Here is a 19,488-nt window from a genome sequence, read left to right on the forward strand (position 1 = left end):
CAATACTAGTGACTTTTTGGTGGATCAATAGACTCGAAAGTATATTATATATTATAAATGTTATTTATACTTCTGCATTTATAGGAATGGTTAATTTTGACAAACATTTATATACATGGTCTAGAATTGCAACTGATTTTATCTGTGGAAACCTACTGTATATTTCGTTAATTTTCTTTTAACTTGGTAAAAGGAGATAATTGGTATTTTGAGTATTTTGTAAGTATTGTTTAGAACCAGTGTTCAATGCTTGTGGAGTGGTTCTTCAACAGACTGTTTACACTTGTAATTATGTTGTAACAGGTTTGAGTTTCTGGTCTGTGTCAGAAAAGGAAGTCTTCAAAAGGTTAAACAAACTTCTCTGAAGATTAGTATAGTGTTACCTACATATAGGAATACTGCCTTATAAGATATCTACAGGACAACTTGTTTGCTGATACAATTTGTGGCTAACCACAGCGTATGTAACTATAACATTTTGATTTGTTTTCTTGTGAAATTATATAACTATTCATAGATCTATATTGATATTTCTGAAATTTCTACTATTTCATGTACAACTTGTTCATACTGTACTTGTAAACTTCACTTCCATGGCCTTGTTTGGACATTTTCAAAACTTTCAGAGTTTATTTAGCCTACATTACTTATCACATTGTAAAATTTGGTTTATTTTGTATTTTTCAGTTTTTCACCATCTTTGATTGGTAGAGAATAAATAAAAATCAGCTCCTGATACACTTGTTTGTTTCTGCCAAGTCAATGGTTTAAACTTATTGGAACGCGCCAATAAAATACTCAAATAACAAAAGTTAAACTGGGATAAAACGGCCTAAAAAACAAGGACAGACGAACTTACGTCGGCCAGGGAAACTCCAATGGTGCCGGTGCCGCAGCAGATGTCGAGGATTACGGAGGTGCCGTCCAACTCGGCGAAGGACGCCACGGTCTCGTACAGCGCTTCGCATCCTTCGGTGTTAGCCTGAAATTGTTTATTCTCGTCATGAGGAGAGTAATAGACGTATACAATTAACCCTTTTACCCCCAATACTATTTGGAACCTTCCCACCCTTAACCCCGAGGCGTTTTCCGGTTTCAAGCACGTTTCGCATTATATTTTTTTTAGATCGCGCTGACAGCCTCAATTTTCGTCATAGAGAGGTCACGTTGGTCTCATTATTTTGGAAAATTCCTGAAGATTCTCATAGTTATCAAAAATATGCAATAAAAAAAAAAAAAAATATAATATCAGTTTTTTGCAAGGACGTACCAGTACGTCCATGGGGGTTAAGGGATGAGGTTTGTGAAACGTACCAGTACGTCCATTGGGGGTAAAAGGGTTAAGGTACTCAACTTAGAACTATTCGGAGATACAAACTCAAATCAAACTGAAATCATTAAATCCCAGATCTTGTATAATGGAATAAAAGAATATTATATAATTTAACCCTTTTACCCCCAAAGGACGTACTGGTACGTTTCACAAAACTCATCCCTTTACCCCCATGGACGTACTGGTACGTCCTTCGCAAAAAACTGCTATTTACAATTTTTTTATATTTTTTTTTTATAATTTTTTGAGAAATTTCAGGCATTTTCCAAGAGAATGAGACCAACCTGACCTCTCTATGACAAAAATTAAGGCTGTTAGAGAAATTTGAAAAATATATACTGCAAAATGTGCTTGAAAAAAAAAATAACTCCTAGGGGTTAAGGGTTGGAAAGTTCCAAATAGCCCGGGGGTAAAAGGGTTAATAAAATTATATCTACAATTATATCTGTAAACAGTGTTATTCAACAGTCGTGTCTTTGCACTTTATGCCAGTCAAGTGTAACGTAGCATGAGAATGTCGAGATGGATGTGAGGGGTGACAAGGAGAGATAAGATACGGAATGAGGTAATTAGGGGTACCACAGGAGTTAGAAAACTATCAGATAAGATCCAAGAAAGTAGACAGATGCTATGGTCATGTCGTGAGAAGAGATGAACAGTCTATTGGGAGGAGAGTGATGGAAATGCAGGTACAGGGAACGAGAAGGAGAGGGAGACCAAAGTGAAGGTGGATGGACTGTATCAAGGATGACCTTCGATCAAAGGGATTAACCGGTGATGGGGTGTGGGACAGAGGTAGATGGAGAAAGCTGGCCAGAAACATCGACCCTACATAAAGGTGGGAGGGGATGCAGACAAAGAAGAAGAAGAAGATTTCTACAAGCAATTTGACATACAACCGGCTTCTTAAAAACCATCAAGTTTGTAAGCCGAGAACCTGTATTGACAATCCCTGACTCTTCCCATCTCAACAATTGAAATCAACGAGTCAAAGCGCAGAGTAATCTCTCAGGCGTTACGTACCTGGAAGAAGGACTCGCAGGAAATGCGGAACGTCTTGCCGAGGACCGTCTCGGTGATGTACTCCTCCCCCCACAGATGCTCGAACTCTATATCTTCCGGACCCGGTTCTCTGAAATCAGAATAAAACGTGTTTTAAAAAAGGGATTTTGACGAAGGAAAAATCTATTTCTGGGCGAGAGACCTGTGCCGCCCAGTGAAATGCTCCTTTAGCATCATTTCTAATTTTAATTGTTCAATAATTCTTGTATTATTAAAATGTTATTTTCCTTAGTAAAATAAATTTTTGAATATACTTACCCAATGATCATGTAGCTGTCAACTCTGTTGCCCGACAGAAAAATCTAAGGTCGGGATACGCCAGCGATCGCTATACAGGTGGGGGTGTACACAACAGCGCCATCTGTCGAGTAGGTACTCAGGTACTTCTTGTCAACAAGAACTCAATTTTCTCCTCGGTCCACTGGTTCTCTATGGGGAAGAAGGGAGGGTCCTTAAATTCATGATCATCGGGTAAGTATATTCAAAAATTTATTTTACTAAGGAAAATAACATTTTTCAATATTAATCTTACCCGATGATCATGTAGCTGATTCACACCCAGGGGGGTGGGTGGAGACCAGCATACATGTTAACATTAGAAGCTAAGTATCCCGTATTTCATTTTAGCAGTTATTCAAAATAACAAACATAAAATAAATAAGTACCTGGTAAGGAAGTTGACTTGAACTGTAAGTTTACTTGTGAACGAAGGTTCTGGAGTGGGAGGTGAGACCTTCCGGACTCACCAGTGGTAGCTTATACACCCCCCCCCCTGGAACCCCCCCAAGCGGCGGCGCGAGCCCTAAACCACGCCCCCTTGGGCGGAGTTACCAGAGACGAGCGGGTTGACTCGGCAATGGAAGTCACATTTTTGAAGTTGTAATAGAACAAAAAATAACACAGAAGTGGTTGAGCTTACCTTGGTAGTGCAAGTTATGAAGGAATTACTGTGAAGGTGCAAATTGTTGGACATAAAGGTTTTTTTACTAGTAAATTCAATCTTCTTGTGCTCTCTTGGTTGATATGAATATTGAAAGATTCCAGTTAGTTTGTTTTCTGTGGAATAATAGTGATTGTATGTGTGTGTTCTTGTATATAGCCTACTCTGTTGAATTATGAAGTTGTTAGAATATTCCCTCCTAAGTACTGTACATGGTCTCCTCGGCTCACGGGGGAAGGGTTGGAGGGTGACCCAGACTTTGAGTCCGGAAGGTCTCACCTCCCACTCCAGAACCTTCGTTCACAAGTAAACTTACAGTTCTGGAGAGGGAGGTCTCAACCTTCCGGACTCACCAGTGGTAGCTAGGCAGATGCTTCAGGGGGCTTGAAGATGAAGTCCAGCGACCACAGCATCGAAAGCTCCCTGTAAGCCGAGGAGAGCATAGTAAGAGCTGAAGACAGAGTCGCTTTTCCAATTCATTCTGGACATGATTTCTTGTATCGATACTCCATTGTATAGCAGTCTTGATGAAGCTTGCCCCCTTATAGAGTGAAAATTCGTTGATTGTTTAGTTGCATTTGGGTCGGCTCTGAAAATGCACTCCCTAAAAAGTTGTCTCATTTTTTGTAGAGACATTATCTTGAAGTGTTCATCTAGCCATATGTGGTCTTTCCTGTCTATGTTTCTTTCCATACAGACTTTGTTGGTGTATTCCAAATAGAAGTTCAATTGTCTGACTGGACATATTTTTGGTCTGTTAGGAAGCTTCCTAAAGCTGATCTCTATTGGCGTGTAGTTGTTCTTTTGGTTTTTGGCCATGAAGGAAGGGTGGTTCCGTAAGACAATGTGTTCTGGGGTGAAGGTGCTCCTGGAAATGCTGAGATTGTTAAATTGATTAGCTCTTAAAGGGCAAGCTAAGGCTACTAGGAACAAGGTTTTCTGTGTCAGTAGTAAGGTAGAGTTATCTTTCGTGGTGTTGAGAAATGAAATTACTTTGTCTAGATCCCAGCCAGGGAACTGGTGAGAATTTCTAGGTTTCCTTCTATTAACTCCCGATATCATTGCTTTGACATATTTGTCCTCTGCAAGACAGTAACCTGGGAAATAGCCTGACAAGATAGGACCTAAAGCTGCTCTGTAGCTCTTCAGGGTGTTGTAAGACAGACCCTTGTCTATAAGGTGATTGAAAAATAAAATAATTGCTAACAGGGGAAATTTGTTGTCTCTTCCATACTCCTTGTGAATGAAACTTTTAAAAATGTTGTATAGGTTTTCATACTTGTGCAAGGAGCTGTCCCTCAAGCTGACAGCAATTTTGGAGCAAACCTCAGGAGGAAAGACGTTAGGGAGCTGATCCTTTAAATTTTGAAGGCGATCAAAGTTGATTGGAGCTTTGCTGAGGGTGAGATACAATCCTTGAGAACTATCTGGTAGTCTTCGATCTTCACAATATATCGTTTGTGCTGCTTCGCGACTGACTTCACTAATGGAATCCATGGTTCCGTCCCCTGCGATATGGTGCAGAAAAGCATATTATTATTGCATTCTTTATTGATTTTAAAAGCTACTTTGTGTAGTAAGAATCCTGGTGGAAAGGCATAGAGGGGTGTTGATCCCTTCCAGCTAATCGTAAGTGCATTATTGCTGATGGCTTTTTGATTTGGAAGAGATGAACAGAACTTTTTGCACTTAGTATTGAAACCATTTGAGAACAGATCTATTTCTGGGGTGAAATTGAAGTCAGAGCAGATTAAGGAGAATAGACTGTCACTGAGGGAAGTTTCTGTGTGAATGGAACCCAGGTCCCTGGAAAGTGAGTCTGCGATGGTGTTACTTACTCCCCTGATCCATCTGGAATTTATCTGTATGTTGTGATCCTTCATGGTACTAAGTATTTTCCTGACTAGTTCATGGGCTAACTTGTTTCTGATACTACCCTGTTTCTTTATCCAACAATTAGTAACCTTTGAATCAACATGTATTAAGACTACCTTGTTGTATAACCTTGTGATGAAGTGTTCCAAAGAATAGAAGCAAGCTAATAACTCTCTTACATTGATGTGAAGGGAGGATTCTTCATTTGTCCAAGTTCCATTTATTGAGAGCATATTACCCGCTATTACTAATGCACCTCCCCAACCCTGGTTGGAAGCGTCAGTGAAAAGTTCTGCATCTATCTGTGGTTTTGGAATGTTAATCTCTCTGTACATTTGTCTCTGTTCCCATGGCTTTAGGTATTTTTTGAAGGTGTGGGGAATGATTTTGTACCCTGAATTAAAATAACTGTGGTACCTGTGGAGATATTTTAAGATGGAATCTTCCCAAGCTTGTATAGGATGCACTAAAATTTAAAGCTCCGATTAACATTTGATAGGAATGCAGGTCGGATTTAACAGAGTTGGAGAAAGCTTTGGCCAATTCGACACACTTCTCTATGTTTTTCCCACTGGGATTCATAGTTTTCTTAATCATATTGTAATGCACTCCTAAAAATTCAATTCTTTGAGTCGGTTCAATTGTAGATTTTTTAAGTGAGATATTCCATCCTAAGTCTGACAAGATCTTAATGACTAGCTGAATGTGATTTTTACATTTTACATAATCTTTTGCTAATATGAGAATGTCATCAAGATAGTTGAATATTAAGATGTTATATGAGGTTCTAATATACTTGATCACTGTGTACATTATTTTTGAAAAAATATAAGGTGCTGTCTTTAGTCCAAAGGGTATCACAGTCCATTTGAACTTCCTTTTACCTAGTTTGAAGGTTAGAAATTTCTGGCTACTTGCATGTAATGGAATGTGCCAATAAGCATCTTTTAAATCTAGTTTGCAGGCCCAAGAGTTTAGATGTAGATAGGGAAATATAGTATTGGCCTTGAGCATGGTAAAAGAAGGTTTTTTAATCATGGTGTTGAGCACTTTCATGTCAAAGATTAGTCGTACTGTTCCATCTGGTTTGAATTTATAAAATATGTGGTTGGAGTAGTAAAAGGAAGTTCTGGGGATCTGCTCTATGACACCTAGTTTTAGCAGTCTGTCACATTCACTTTCCAATATTTTACGCTTGTTAATTGAATAAAATCTATCTTTACCTGTTCTTTTTAATGACCTCTGGGCTTTAAGTTTATTATTAAACGGAATTCTCACCCCTTCATTGATAATTTTACAAGCAAAAGAGGCATTAGGAAGCTTTCTCCAACTATCAATATTCATCAATAATGACTTACCTATCCTATTCTCTGGGGGGCTCTGGGAGGAGTTATTCATTGGTTTTGAGGCCAAAGGCGAGGTCTCTTTACTTCTATCTTGATTTATAGCATTTGGCCCAATGTCATGATGGTCTGGTGCGGAGCAAAGCTCGTTATTATCTGGTGCTGAGCAAAGCTCATTAACCACTGGTGCTGAGCAAAGCTCGTAATTAACTGGTGCTGAGCAAAGCTCGTAATTAACTGGTGCTGAGCAAAGCTCATTAACTGGTGCTGAGCAAAGCTCATTATTAACTGGTGCAGAATATGTTATTTTTATTAATAAAATAAATTTTTGAATATACTTACCCGATAATCATGTAGCTGTCAACTCCGTTGCCCGACAGAATTCTATGGAGGGATACGCCAGCTATCACAATACTAGAAGGGGGTGTACTTACCAGCGCCACCTGTGGCCAGGTACTCAATCATTTGTTGTTGACACCTCCTCAATTATTCCTCGGTCCACTGGTTCTCTCTGGGGAGGAAAGGGAGGGTCGATTAAATCATGATTATCGGGTAAGTATATTCAAAAATTTATTTTATTAATAAAAATAACATTTTTCAATATTAAACTTACCCGATAATCATGTAGCTGATTCACACCCAGGGAGGTGGGTGAAAACCAGTGTACATGATTAAAGGATAGCTAAGTATCCCATATTTCATATAACAGTTATCTCAAATAACAATGAAATAATAAGTACCTGGTAAGGAAGTCGAATAGAACCGTTACTCTGCCTTTTATTTAAAGTTCGTCTTCCTTACTGAGCGCAGCGTTCCTCTTGGAGGCTGAATCAACCCAAAGGTGCCAAAGTACAAGGGGTTGCAACCCTACTAAAGGACCTCTACCAAACCTTTAACCCAGGCGCTTCTCAAGAATGAATAGACCACCCGCCAAATCCAAGGATGCGGAAGGCTTCTTAGCCTACCGTAACAACCATAAAAACAACAATAAAAGTATTCAAGAGAAAGGTTAAAAAGGTTATGGGATTAAGGGAATGTAGTGGCTGAGCCCTCACCTACTACTGCACTCGCTGCTACGAATGGTCCCAGGGTGTAGCAGTTCTCGTAAAGAGACTGGACATCTTTCAGATAAAATGATGCAAACACTGACTTGCTCCTCCAATAGGTTGCATCCATAATGCTCTGCAGAGAACGGTTTTTATTAAAGGCCAACGAAGTAGCTACAGCTCTTACTTCGTGGGTCCTTACCTTCAGCAATGCAAGGTCTTCCTCCTTTAAGTGAGAATGTGCTTCTCTGATCAGAAGCCTTATATAGTACGAAAGCCCATTCTTGGACATGGGTCTCGAGGGTTTCTTGATGGCACACCATAAGGCTTCTGACTGTCCTCGAATAGGTTTAGACCTCTTCAGATAATATTTGAGAGCTCTGACAGGGCAAAGAACTCTCTCTAGTTCGTTACCTACCATGTTGGAGAGGCTAGGTATTTCGAACGATCTAGGCCAAGGACGTGAAGGAAGCTCGTTCTTTGCTAGGAATCCAAGCTGAAAAGAACATGTTGCAGATTCGGTTGTGAAACCAATGTTCTTGCTGAAGGCATGAACCTCACTGACTCTCTTAGCTGTTGCAAGGCAAACGAGAAAAGCAGTCTTGAGGGTAAGATCCTTGAAGGAAGCTGACTGGAGAGGTTCGAACCTAGATGTCATAAGGAACCTTAAGACTACGTCTAGATTCCAGCCTGGAGTGGAAAGACGACGTTCTTTAGACGTCTCAAAAGACTTGAGAATGTCTTGAAGGTCCTTGTTGGAAGACAGGTCCAAACCCCTGTGGCGGAGAACTGAGGCCAACATGCTCCTATATCCTTTAATCGTAGGTGTTGAAAGGGATCTCTCATTCCTAAGATGAAGAAGGAAGTCAGCTATTTGGATCACAGAGGTATTGGTAGAGGATATTGAATTGGCTCTACACCAGCTTCGGAAGACCTCCCACTTAGACTGGTAGACTCTACGAGTGGAAATTCTTCTAGCTCTGGCAATCGCACTGGCTGCCTCCTTCGAAAAGCCTCTAGCTCTAGCGAATCTTTCGACAGTCTGAAGGCAGTCAGTCGAAGAGCGTGGAGGTTTGGGTGCAACCTGTCTACGTGTGGTTGACGTAGAAGGTCCACTCTTAGAGGTAGAGTCCTGGGGAAGTCGACTAGCCATTGAAGTACCTCTGTGTACCATTCTCTTGCAGGCCAAAGGGGAGCAACCAGCGTCAGCCGTGTCCCTTCGTGCGAGACGAATTTCTGCAGAACTTTGTTTATTATCTTGAACGGAGGGAATGCGTACAGGTCGAGATGGGACCAGTTCAGAAGAAAAGCATCCACATGAACCGCTGCAGGGTCTGGAACAGGGGAACAATAAAGCGAAAGTCTCTTGGTGATGGAGGTGGCAAACAGATCTATGGTAGGTTGACCCCACAAGGTCCAAAGTCTGTTGCACACACTCTTGTGGAGGGTCCATTCCGTGGGAATGACCTGATTCCTTCTGCTGAGGCGATCCGCTGAAACATTCATATCGCCCTGGATGAACCTCGTGACCAGTGTGAGGTTTAGACCTCTTGACCAAATGAGGAGGTCCCTTGCGATCTCGTAAAGGCTCCTCGAATGGGTCCCTCCTTGCTTGGAGATGTAAGCCAAGGCTGTGGTGTTGTCTGAATTCACCTCCACCACTTTGCCTAGCAGGAGGGACTTGAAGTTCAACAGGGCAAGATGAACTGCTAACAGTTCCTTGCAGTTGATGTGGAGTAATCCTTGTTCCTTGTTCCATACTCCTGAGCATTCCCGTCCGTCCAAGGTCGCACCCCAGCCCGAGTCCGATGCATCCGAGAAGAGATGAAGATGGGGGGTCTGGATGGCCAATGATAGACCCTCCTTGAGAAGGAGATTGTGCTTCCACCACAGGAGAGTGGTCTTCATCTCTTGGTTGATAGGGATAGAGACTGCTTCTAGAGTCAAGCCCTTGTCCCAATGAGCCGCAAGATGGAATTGAAGAGGGCGGAGGTGGAGTCTCCCTAGCTCGACAAACAGGGCCAGTGATGAGAGGGTCCCTGTGAGACTCATCCACTGTCTCACTGAGCAATTGCTCCTCTTCAGCATGCTCATGATGCACTCTAGGGCTTGGTTTATCCTGGGGGCCGATGGAAAAGCCCGAAAATCCCGACTCTGAATCTCCATTCCCAGGTACACAATGGATTGGGAGGGAATGAGTTGAGATTTCTCTATATTGACTAATAGACCTAGGTCTCTGATTAGATCTAAAGTCCAAGAGAGGTTCTCCAGACAACGACGACTCGTGGAGGCTCTCAACAGCCAGTCGTCTAGGTAGAGGGAGGCTCTGATGTTCGATAAGTGCAGGAATTTCGCTACATTCCTCATCAGATGAGTAAAGACCATAGGAGCTGTGCTTAGGCCAAAACACAGGGCTTGGAACTGATAGACAACCTTTCCGAAAACGAATCTCAGGAAAGGTTGGGAGTCTGGATGAATGGGAACGTGAAAGTATGCATCTTTCAAGTCCAACGAGACCATCCAGTCCTCCTGTCTGACCGCTGCTAAGACCGACTTGGTCGTCTCCATTGTGAACGTCTGCTTGGTGACATACTCGTTGAGAGAGCTGACGTCCAGCACCGGTCTCCAACCTCCTGTCTTCTTGGCCACAAGAAAGAGACGGTTGTAGAAGCCCGGGGATTGATGGTCCCGGACTATAACCACTGCCTTCTTCTGCACAAGTAGCGACACCTCCTGTTGCAATGCTAGCCTCTTGTCCTCTTCTTTGTAGTTGGGAGAGAGGTTGATGGGCGATGTGGTCAGAGGCGGTTTGAGGCAGAATGGAATCCTGTAACCGTACCTCAGCCAACTGACAGACTGTGCGTCTGCACCTCTCTTCTCCCAGGCTCGCCAGAAGATCTTGAGTCTGGCTCCTACTGTTGTCTGGAGAATCTGAGAGTCAGTTCTTTCCCTTAGATGTCCTGGGTCCTTTCCTAGACTTGCTCCTGTGAGAGTCTGGACGGGAGCTTCCTCGGCTGGGGGCTCTACCACGAAAGGGCGGTATGAACCTCGTAGCCGGGGTATCAGCCACTGGGGAGCGATAAGTCTTGGGGACAGAGGTGGTAACCTTAGACTTACGAGCCGATGAGGCTACAAGATCGTGCGTGTCCTTCTGTATCAGGGCAGCCGACAAGTCCTTAACTAGCTCCTCGGGAAAGAGGAACTTTGAGAGTGGAGCAAAAAGGAGTTGTGACCGTTGGCACGGTGTAATGCTGGCGGAGAGGAAGGTACACAGTTGTTCCCTTTTCTTCAACACCCCTGATACAAATAACGACGCTAGCTCACCCGATCCATCTCTGATGGCCTTATCCATGCAGGACATAATTAGCATGGCAGAATCTTTGTCCGCAGGAGAGGTTTTCTTGCTGAGGGCTCCCAGGCACCAGTCGAGAAAGTTAAACATTTCAAAAGCTCTGAACAACCCTTTCAGAAGATGATCCAGGTCTGAGAAGGTCCAACAAACCTTCGAGCGTCTCATCGCAGTCCTCCGAGGCGAGTCCACCAGACTTGAGAAGTCAGCCTGGGCAGAGGCAGGTACTCCCAAGCCTGGTGCTTCCCCTGTGGCATACCAAACGCAACCTTTCGAAGCGAGCTTCGTTGGAGGGAACATGAAGGAAGTCTTGCCAAGGTGTTGTTTAGACTGAAGCCACTCCCCTAAGATCCTTAAAGCCCTCTTGGAGGATCTAGCTAGGACAAGCTTAGTATAGTTGGACTTAGCTTGTTGTACGCCCAGCGAAAACTCAGATGGAGGAGAGCGGGGAATAGCAGAGACGAAGTGGTCTGGGTAAATCTCCCTGAGTAGAGCCAAGACCTTTCGAAAATCAATAGACAATGGAGAAAGCTTAGACTCTTCCACGTCTGATGAGGGATCAAGGTGTGCCTCCTCATCATCCGACACTTCATCAGCAGAGGGTAGCGAAGCGATCGGACCAGAATGCTGAACCGCAGAGTCAGAACGGGTAGGAACAAAAACAGAGGTTTCCTCATCCTGAGGGAAAACCTGAGGCTCAGACTGCATAGGCTGAACAACAGACGAAGCAGAAGGCAGGCGCATGGGTGAAGGAGGTTGACTCCTAGCAAGAGTTGAACCCAAGGATTGCACAAGCTGAGCGGAGGACGGAGGCGGAGTAGTCCGTTCCTGTTCCTGTGAGATGAGTGGAGCATGAAGAGGTTGAGGCTGCGCAGAACAAGGTAAAGTTCTCGCAAGCTGAGGCTCCTGAGGCGCAAGTCCAGGGTGTAGAGGAGCTTGCCTAGAGGAGGGTTGAGCTCGCTGCAGCGATGGTTGAGCAGACAGACTCACGGAGGGGAGAGGTTGTTGTACCCCAACCGAGAGTTGCACCACTGGTGGAGCAGCAAGGGGAGGCGGAGGAAGAGTGGAATAACTCTCCTGATCCCAAAGCAAGGGTTGCCTTAAAGAAGGCTGAGGCTGAACAACACTGGGAACAGCGAACTCCGAAAGTGGCTCAACATCGTACGCCTGGCAGATGGTGCTGCGACCAGGCGGAGCAGGTGCAGGCTGGGCGAGCACAGGCGGAGCGAGAACAGGTAGAGGGAGTGTAGGCGGAGGAGGAGGTGCAACACTCTCAGCCCGACACTCACGCATCAAGTCCGAAAGCTGAGCTTGCATGGACTGAAGCAGGGTCCACTTGGGGTCGGCAGAAACGATAACAGACTGAGGTAAAGTCACAGTCGGGCTCTGTTTAGGCAGAACCTTACTCCTCTTGGGCGGAGTACAGTCGACCGATGACTGAGGCGAGTCAGAGCTGAGCCAATGACTGCAACCTGGCTGAGCACTCGCTGACTGAACTCTACGTTTAAGCGGTCTCGAGACCTGAGACCAACGTTTCTTCCCTGCATGTTGATCAGCGGACGAGAAGACGGGCTCAATCGTCTGCAGGTGGGAGTGACGGTCTAAGGAAGACACGCCCGCAACCACCGAGGATAATTCTGTGCGCCTAACAAGGCCTGTCGAACCCTTAAGCCCTTCGACATTGCTTCTCCCCTGGGCATGGGAGCTTGCAAGAGGTCCCGGACTGGGAGGACGACTGGCTCGCACAGAAAAATCCTCACGCACCACACTGGCACCACTAGCACTTGGCACTGCACCGACACTAGCACTCGTCACAGCACTGGCACTATTTCCACCCACTGCACTCTTGACCTTCAGTTCTTTAACCTCGGCCATCAGAGACTTATGGTCACTTACCACTGATTCTACTTTATCTCCTAAAGCCTGAATAGCACGCAAAACAATTGACATATCAGGCGGAGGGCACACAGTAGGTTCGGGGGTAGCCACTACAGGGGTAGGAAAAGGTAGGGGATCATGAGGTGAGGAAAACATAGAAGAGTGAGAAGAACTTCTCCTAACTCTACCTCTCTCTAACTTAGATGAATATTTTAAAAGACGGACAAATTCCAATTCCGAAAGTCCGGTGCACTCCTCACATCGATTTTCTAATAGACAGGGCCTGTCCCTACAGTCAGAACAAGCGGTGTGAGGATCTACCGAGGCCTTCGGAATACGCCTATTGCAAGACCTACATCGTCTATGGGAGGGGGCTTGCGAAACGTCAGACATCTTGTTTCAAAGAGTTAGCCAAAGGGTGATCCAAAAACAAGCAAAAATTCATTAACCGTTAACCAGTATTATATAAAAGCTATCTAGCTAATATAAAAAGGATTCCAGTAAAGCGACAGCCGTTAATCTAAGAGCATACTTCACCAAATATCCATGAATAAACTCGAAGACCATAAGCGTATCCCAGAACGTCTAGCCGGAAGCACGACAGAGGAATAATTGAGGAGGTGTCAACAACAAATGATTGAGTACCTGGCCACAGGTGGCGCTGGTAAGTACACCCCCTTCTAGTATTGTGATAGCTGGCGTATCCCTCCATAGAATTCTGTCGGGCAACGGAGTTGACAGCTACATGATTATCGGGTAAGTTTAATATTGAAAAAAACATCGTTATCAACTGGTGCATAGAATACTGGTGCTGAAAAAATTTCTCTTTGAACTGGTGCGGAGCATGGCTCAATTTCTAGGGTCTTTCTTTTCTCTGGCTCCTGAACTATTAGCTTGTCCATTTTGTGACCTCCCCCCCCCTGTACCCACCTCGCCTATTACCTCTTTTAAGTGGCTGAGACTTGAATCTAAAGTTAGGGTTACCTTTGAGGAAACTGAACCTTCTTCCCTGAAATCTGCCCCCGAAGTTGAATTTCCTACCCCTGAAGTTTGCTGCCCCTCCTCTGAGGAGGGGACCTTTGTGAAAGCAGGCAGCAATGGCTGATTTTTGGTCTTCAGTTAAATTCCAAACTTCTTTAATGTCTGCTTTGATTATAAGATCTCTTACTTCTTCCTTGAGGTATCTAGGAAGTGCTCTGCTTCTGAAATTTCTTATCAAATTTTGTATGAGGTCTATGCTCCTCCTTAGGGGACCAATAATAATTTTGGACAAAAAATCAATGTCATTTACTTTGGAGGGGTATACAATGTGTGCCAGTGCTGCATGCCCTTGAAAGGCAGAAATACTCATTTTAATATTTTCAATGTCATAAAAAAATTTTCTCTTATAACTGTCATCAAATACCTTACCTTCAGGCCAGAAATTCAACTTTGGAGTATTAATTAATTTAAAAAAGTCTGAGAACTCCTTATTTTGACTACTAACAAAGAATTTATCCCGGTTATCACTATGGCCTTCACTGAAAGTTAATGCTACTAGTGAATTATTCAATTGAATTTTCCCTTCTCTATGAAAAGATGGTTCAGCTTTGAAATTGGTGGAAATATATGAAGGAATGGGTTTATTGAAGGTAAGAAGGTTGAAATCTTCGTAATCACTTTCATCTCCATTATTATAAAAGGAAAAGAGGTCTAAATTTGCACTTTCAGGTAATTCAGGTGATCGTCTTGAGCGCTTAGTAGGAGGGGGAGCCTCATTCTTCTTAGCAGGTGAACCACTTCTGCCGAGATGAATGTTTAATATCAGTGATTTATTTACCATAGAATAATTGAAATTTTGTTCAACAGGTATAGTAAATATGGACAGCAGCGGACCTAGAAGGCTGAAGTCAGGCAATGGGGTTCACGACTCAAATAGCCCTCTTAGGTTAATTCAGTGCCATATTTAAGTGAGTGATAAGTTTAAATCTGTTATTATTAATAAACTAGACCTGCCTCATATGTAACCCTTATCAGATAGCCCCCCAGGGCCTAGGCTAGTGTCGATAGGTTTAAAGCGAGAAATGTAAGCTCGAACTTACCTGTGGTTTAGCCTACTGCCTATTAAGCGCGTGCTTTTAATGTGTCAGGCAAGCAATTTGTTTTGTGTGCTTAATTATAATTTTGTAATATATAAAAATTGGAGTATTTAGTTTGTTTATACCGATTAATCGTGTAGTAATCATGCACATGCTTTGCTTAAGCTACTTACGCTATGTTCGGAAGTGCCTGCTCTAAGCATTCAAATCATAACAAGCTTACGTATGGGGGCCGCCATTTGCATTTGTGACGTCATTAGTCTAAATCAGCTGCTTTCCATATGACGTTTTCGTTGTAAACAGAATTTAAAACCTTACCTTTTCTGGATGATTTGCATAAGAGTTTGATTCTGTTGTAGTAACATATTTACGATATCAGAATTAGAAGGCATATCACTATCTGCAGTCGATTGTGTGCGTTTTTCGTTACTGATTACGTTCTCCTCTCCGCTGGAGTCTTCGCTAAGCCGATGCACCTCCGCGGAGGTAAGAATTTGCCTAGACATAATTAAGCCGTGGGCTGAGATATTACTCTGGTAGCTGAGTGCAGGATAATGAAAATCAGCAAATGTTGGGAGCAGCGGGAGGGAAAAAGAGGAGAACGTTCTGTGCCGAAGTCAACTTCAGAAATGTGACTTCCATTGCCGAGTCAACCCGCTCGTCTCTGGTAACTCCGCCCAAGGGGGCGTGGTTTAGGGCTCGCGCCGCCGCTTGGGGGGGTTCCAGGGGGGGGTGTATAAGCTACCACTGGTGAGTCCGGAAGGTTGAGACCTCCCTCTCCAGAACCATTACTCTGCCTTTTTAAGTACGTCTTCCTTACTGAGCCTAGCGATCCTCTTAGGATGCTGAGCGACTCCTAGGTGCTGAAGTATGAAGGGCTGCAACCCATACTAAAGGACCTCATCACAACCTCTAATCTAGGCGCTTCTCAAGAAAGAATTTGACCACCCGCCAAATCAACCAGGATGCGGAAGGCTTCTTAGCCTTCCGTACAACCCAAAAAACAACAATAAAAAGCATTTCAAGAGAAAGATTAAAAAAGGTTATGGGATTATGGGAATGTAGTGGTTGAGCCCTCACCTACTACTGCACTCGCTGCTACGAATGGTCCCAGGGTGTAGCAGTTCTCGTAAAGAGACTGGACATCTTTGAGGTAAAATGATGCGAACACTGACTTGCTTCTCCAATAGGTTGCATCCATAACACTCTGCAGAGAACGGTTCTGTTTGAAGGCCACTGAAGTAGCGACAGCTCTAACTTCATGTGTCCTTACCTTCAGCAAAGCATGGTCTTCTTCCTTCAGATGAGAATGGGCCTCTCTAATCAAAAGCCTGATGTAATAAGAAACTGCGTTCTTAGACATCGGTAAAGCAGGTTTCTTGATAGAACACCATAAAGCTTCTGATTGTCCTCGTAATGGCTTTGTACGTCTTAAATAGTACTTAAGAGCTCTTACTGGGCAAAGTACTCTCTCTTGTTCGTTACCAACCAAGTTAGACAGGCTTGGGATCTCGAACGACTTGGGCCAAGGACGAGAAGGAAGCTCGTTTTTAGCTAAAAAACCAAGCTGCAAGGAACATGTAGCCGTTTCAGATGTAAAACCTATGTTCCTGCTGAAGGCGTGAATCTCACTGACTCTTTTAGCTGTTGCTAAGCAAACGAGGAAAAGAGTCTTTAATGTGAGATCCTTAAAAGAGGCTGATTGAAGCGGTTCGAACATTGCTGACATCAGGAACCTTAAAACCACGTCTAGGTTCCAGCCTGGTGTGGCTAACCGACGCTCCTTTGAGGTCTCAAAAGACTTAAGGAGGTCCTGTAGATCTTTGTTGGTGGAAAGATCTAAGCCTCTGTGGCGGAAGACTGCTGCCAACATGCTTCTGTAACCTTTGATCATAGGAGCTGATAGGGATCTTACATTCCTTAGATGTAAAAGGAAGTCAGCTATCTGCGTTACAGAGGTACTGGTTGAGGAAACTGCATTCGCCTTGCACCAGCTTCGGAAGACTTCCCATTTTGACTGGTAGACCTTGAGAGTGGATGTCCTCCTTGCTCTGGCAATCGCTCTGGCTGCCTCCTTCGAAAAGGCTCTAGCTCTTGAGAGTCTTTCGATAGTCTGAAGGCAGTCAGACGAAGAGCGTGGAGGCTTGGGTGTACCTTCTTTACGTGCGGCTGACGCAGAAGGTCCACTCTTAGAGGAAGAGTCCTGGGAACGTCCACTAGCCATTGCAGTACCTCGGTGAACCATTCTCTCGCGGGCCAGAGGGGAGCAACCAACGTCAACCGTGTCCCTTCGTGAGAGGCGAACTTCTGCAGTACCTTGTTGACAATCTTGAACGGAGGGAACGCATACAGGTCTAGATGGGACCAATCCAGAAGAAAGGCATCTACGTGAACTGCTGCTGGGTCCGGAATCGGTGAACAATAAATCGGGAGCCTCTTGGTCATCGAGGTAGCGAATAGATCTATGGTGGGCTGACCCCTCAGGGCCCATAGTCTGCTGCAAACATTCTTGTGAAGGGTCCACTCTGTGGGGATGACCTGACCCTTCCGGCTGAGGCGATCTGCCATGACATTCATGTCGCCTTGAATGAACCTAGTTACCAGCGAAATCTTTCGATCTCTTGACCAAGTGAGGAGGTCCCTTGCGATCTCGAACAACTTCCTCGAATGAGTCCCCCCTTGCTTGGAGATGTACGCCAAGGCTGTGGTGTTGTCGGAGTTCACCTCCACCACCTTGCCTAGAAGGAGGGACTTGAAGTTTCTCAAGGCCAGATGAACTGCCAATAGCTCCTTGCAGTTGATGTGAAGTGTTCTTTGCTCCTGATTACACGTGCCCGAGCATTCCCGTCCGTCCAGTGTCGCACCCCAGCCCGTGTCCGATGCGTCCGAGAAGAGCAGGTGGTCGGGGGTCTGAACAGCCAATGGTAGACCTTCCTTGAGAAGAATGCTGTTCTTCCACCACGTCAGTGCAGACCTCATCTCTTTGGATATAGGAACTGAGACCGCTTCTAGCGTCATGTCCTTTCTCCAGTGAGCAGCTAGATGATACTGAAGGGGGCGGAGGTGGAGTCTCCCTAACTCGATGAACTGGGCCAGCGATGAAAGTGTCCCTGTTAGACTCATCCACTGCCTGACTGAACATCGGTTCCTTCTCAGCATGCTCTGGATGCATTCTTGGGCTTGACTGATCCTGGGGGCCGACGGAAAAGCCCGAAAAGCTCGACTCTGAATCTCCATACCTAGATAGACAATGGTTTGGGATGGGACGAGTTGGGACTTCTCTATATTGACCAGGAGACCCAATTCCTTGGTCAGATCCATAGTCCATCTGAGATTCTCCAGAGAGCGACGACTTGATGGAGCTCTTAAAAGCCAGTCGTCCAAATAGAGGGAGGCTCTGATGTCTGCCAAGTGAAGGAATTTGGCAATATTCCTCATCAGTTTGGTAAACACAAGAGGTGCCGTGCTTAGGCCAAAGCACAGGGCTTGGAACTGGTACACGACCTTTCCAAAGACGAACCTTAGGAAAGGTTGGGAGTCTGGATGGACGGGGACATGAAAGTACGCGTCTTTTAGGTCCAACGAGACCATCCAGTCTTCCTTTCTGACCGATGCTAGCACCGACTTCATCGTCTCCATTGTGAACGTCTGCTTGGTGACAAAAGCATTGAGAGCACTGACGTCCAGCACCGGTCTCCAGCCTCCTGTCTTCTTCGCTACCAGGAAGAGACGGTTGTAGAAGCCCGGGGATTGATGGTCCCGGACTATGACTACCGCTCCCTTTTGTAGCAAGAGAGACACCTCTTGCCGCAAAGCTAGCCTCTTGTCCTCCTCCTTGTAGTTGGGAGAGAGGTTGATGGGAGTAGTTGCTAGAGGGGGATTGCGCCAGAACGGAATCCTGTACCCCTCTTTTAGCAACTTCACAGACTGAGCGTCTGCACCTCTGCTCTCCCAAGCCTGCCAGTAGTTCTTGAGCCTGGCTCCCACTGCTGTCTGGAGAGGAAGGCAGTCAGATTCTGCCTTTTGAGGACTTGGAACCCTTCTTCTTTTTGCCACGATGACTGTCGGCACGGGTACCTCCTCTGCTGGAGGTTCTGCCACGAAAGGGTGGGATGAACCTAGATGCTGGTGTGTCCATCCTAGGTCTAGGCACGGAAGGTAAAGAGACTTTACGTGCGGAAGAAGCCACTAGGTCATGGGTATCCTTCTGGATCAACGAGGCAGCAATCCCCTTGATCAGCTCTTCCGGAAATAGACACTTGGAAAGCGGAGCAAACATCAACTCCGACTTCTGGCATGGTGTGATCCCCGCAGATAAGAAGGAGCAAAGATGATCTCTCTTCTTAAGCACTCCAGACACGTACGAAGCCGCAAGCTCACCAAACCCATCCCGAATGGCTTTGTCCATGCTAGACATGATAAGCATGGCAGAGTCCTTATCCGAAGGGGAAGTCTTTCTGCTTAACGCTCCCAAACACCAGTCGAGGAAGTTGAAGATCTCAAAAGCACGAAAAACTCCCTTCAACAGATGGTCCATGTCTGAAAAGGACCAGCAAATCTTAGATCGTCTCATAGCCAGCCTGC

At 44.9% G+C, this 19,488-nt stretch overlaps 1 long non-coding RNA gene across 1 annotated transcript in view; it reads right to left on the reverse strand.

Annotated features, from left to right (window-relative positions):
* Positions 1-832: 832 nt before the first annotated feature.
* Positions 833-19,488, reverse strand: part of LOC137648535 (uncharacterized) — a 49,351-nt gene continuing 30,695 nt past the window's right edge. The window contains exons 2-3 of the long non-coding RNA XR_011045646.1: positions 2,357-2,465; positions 833-982 (exon numbers count right to left, since the gene is read on the reverse strand). This is a non-coding gene — a long non-coding RNA (uncharacterized lncRNA). The remainder of the gene's footprint in view (positions 983-2,356; positions 2,466-19,488) is intronic.

This window comes from Palaemon carinicauda, chromosome 10, assembly GCF_036898095.1.
Source record: "Palaemon carinicauda isolate YSFRI2023 chromosome 10, ASM3689809v2, whole genome shotgun sequence".
Taxonomy (NCBI): domain Eukaryota; kingdom Metazoa; phylum Arthropoda; class Malacostraca; order Decapoda; family Palaemonidae; genus Palaemon; species Palaemon carinicauda.